This window comes from Dama dama, chromosome 1, assembly GCF_033118175.1.
Source record: "Dama dama isolate Ldn47 chromosome 1, ASM3311817v1, whole genome shotgun sequence".
Lineage (NCBI taxonomy): Eukaryota > Metazoa > Chordata > Mammalia > Artiodactyla > Cervidae > Dama > Dama dama.
In genome coordinates this window covers 69,967,704-69,970,717 of record NC_083681.1, presented here as the reverse complement: position 1 = coordinate 69,970,717, position 3,014 = coordinate 69,967,704, and positions in this window count along the sequence as shown.

Sequence of the window (3,014 nt, the reverse complement as noted above, 5' to 3'; positions counted from 1 at the left end):
GTTTTACTGTGATTTCAACTCACCTTCTTCCTAAAGTAGTCCTGGGGATGTTGAAATTTGGAAGTGGAGCCCTGAGGTTGGTGTTGTAAACAAACTCCCCAGGTAATTCTGGTAAAAGTGGTTCATGGACCACAGTTAAGAAACTCTATTTTAATGTTTATAGATATTGCTTAAGAATCTTTGCTATCTGTCAAAATGATGCCTGTGTTTGATCTGCTAGTTCGTTTGTTATTTTTACATTATGGGTGGTTCAGAGCTTAATTTAACATGATTAAAATGAAGCGATCCCCTTACCCCAAATAAAATTTTAAAATAGAATACCTGCCTTGAAATTTGCCTTTAAATATAAACGGGGCTCCAAATTTTTATTTTTGTCAACTCTTCAGAAAGCCAAACTTCCTTTATATCTTTCCTTTTGAGTCATTCACCAGATTCTAGTGCTAGTAATCTCTCCAGATGTAGTGTGCTTCACTGATGCCAATATAAGCAGGGCTAAAAGGAAATCTCCTTGATTTCTAACAATTTTCATTAGGTATTTTATTGGAAGGCTACATAAGAACTGGATACGTAACATTCAGCAAATCCGTTTGCCTTGCAGTGGATAGTATAACATATTTCTGATTTGGAAGAGATGAACTGGCATTTCCAGGAAAAGCATGCTTTTCCCCTCACTTAGTGTTGATCACAATGCACAGTGGCATGTGCAGCGTGGCACTGGACGATGCCTTCATCTCACGTCCCTTTTTTCCCTCATGTCATCCTATATTCTTTAGATCAAAAACCTGGTATAGATTTATTTTATGCCATGATGTCATCACGGGAATGGTTGGAGAACTGCAGTCTGCAGGGCATTATAGTTTGTAGATTTCTTAGCTTGGTGACTATGAGGATTACAGTGACATGACTTTCATCAACACTGACACATTTTGGACTGTGTGGATAGAAGGATGGTGCTCAGATCACGGAAAGAACGGGAAGAAGTGGCTCAAGGAAAATAGGAGACATTGTAGCTGTTTTTGAATAGAACAGTTTGCACATGGTGGAAGTCATTAAAGTGGTGTTTTTATTGCAGCATAACCTGACACATACTGAGGGTCATGTTTTCTTTACTTCACTATTCTACTTGTCTTCTTCCTTTCAGGTATTGGGATAGGATGATACTTGTGGTCAAATCCTCTTTGAAGATAGGCAGGGCCATGTGACTTGCTTTACAATGTTAGCAAAAATTTTGTGTGTGTGTGTTGGGCATATTTTTACCTGTCATTACCAGAGAGGAAGATTTTTAATTTATTAAACTATACTTGATTTACAATATTGTGTTAAATTCAGATGTACAGCTCCAGATTCTTCTCCATTATAGGTTATTGTGTTGAATATAATTTTCTGTTGTTTACTATAAATCCTTTTTGTTTATTTTATATATAGTGATGTGTATCTTTTAATCCCTTATTTCTAATGTATCCTTCTCACTTCTGTTTCCTCTTTGGTACCCACAAATTTGTTTTCTATGTCTGTGAGTCTGTTTCTGTTTAGTAAATAAGTTGATTTATATTATTTTTTTTGTTGCTGCATATAAATCATATCATATATTTGTCTTTCTCTGCCTGACTTACATCCCTTAGTATGATAATATCTGGATCCATCCTTGTTTCTGCAAATAGTGATGTTTCGTTCTTTTTTTAGGCTGAGTGTGTATGTGTGTGTATATATATATATGCACACACACACCTGACTCAATGGACAAGAATTTGAGCAAACTCTGGGAGATAGTGAAAGACAGAGAAGCCTGGCGTGCTCTAGTCCATGGGGTTGCATAGAATTGGACACAACTTTGCAAATGAACGTACCACCTCTTTATCCATTCTTTTGTCAACGGACATTTAGATTGCTTCCTTGTCTTCAGTCAGTCAGTCAGTTTAGTCACTCAGTCATGTCCGACTCTTTGCGAGTCCATAGACTGCAGCATGCCTGGCCTCCCTGTCCATCACCAACTCTTGGAGTTTACTCAAACTCATGTCCATTGAGTCTGTGATGCCATCCAACCATCTCATCCTCTGTCCTCCTCTTCTCCTTCCGCCTTCAATCTTTCTCAGCATCAGGATCTTTACCAGTGAGTCAGTTCTTCACATGAGGTGGCCAAAGCATTGGAGTTTCAGCTTCAGCATCAGTCCTTCCAATGAATATTCAGGATTGATTTCCTTTTGGATGGACTGGTTGTATCTCCTTGCAGTCTAAGGGAATCTTGAGAGTCTTCTCCAACACCACAGTTCAAAAGCATCAATTCTTCGGTGCTCAGTTTTCTTTATAGTCCAACTCTCACATCCATACATGACTACTGGAAAAACCATAGCTTTGACTAGATGGACCTGTGATGGTAAATTAATCTCTCTGCTTTTTAATATGCTGTCGAGGTTGGCCATAGCTTTTCTTCCAAGGAGCAAGCATCTTTTAATTCTGTGGCTGCAGTCACCATCTGCAGTGATTTTGGAGCCCCTAAAAATAAAGTCTCTCACTGCTTTCACTGTTTCCCCATCTATTTGCCATGAAATGATGGGACCAGATGCCATGATCTTAGTTTTCTGAATACTGAGTTTTAAGCCAACTTTTTCACTCTCCTCTTTCACTTTCATCAAGAGGCTCTTTAGTTTTTCTTTGCTTTTTTGCTATCAGTGTGGTATCATCTGCATATCTGAGGTTATTGATTTTTCTACCAGCAATCTTGATTTCAGCTTTTGCTTCATCCAGTCCAGCATGTCTCATGATGTACTCTGCATATAAGAAATAAGCAGGGTGACCATATACAGCCCTGACCTACTCCTTTCCTGATATGGAACCAGTCTGTTGTTCCATGTCCAGTTCTAACTGTTGTTTCTTGACCTGCATACAGATTTATCAAGAGGCAAGTCAGGTGGTCTGGTATTCCCATCTCTTTCAGAATTTTCCACAGTTTATTGTGATCCACACATTCAAAGGCTTTGGCATAGTCAACAAAGTAGAAGTAGATGTTTTTCTGG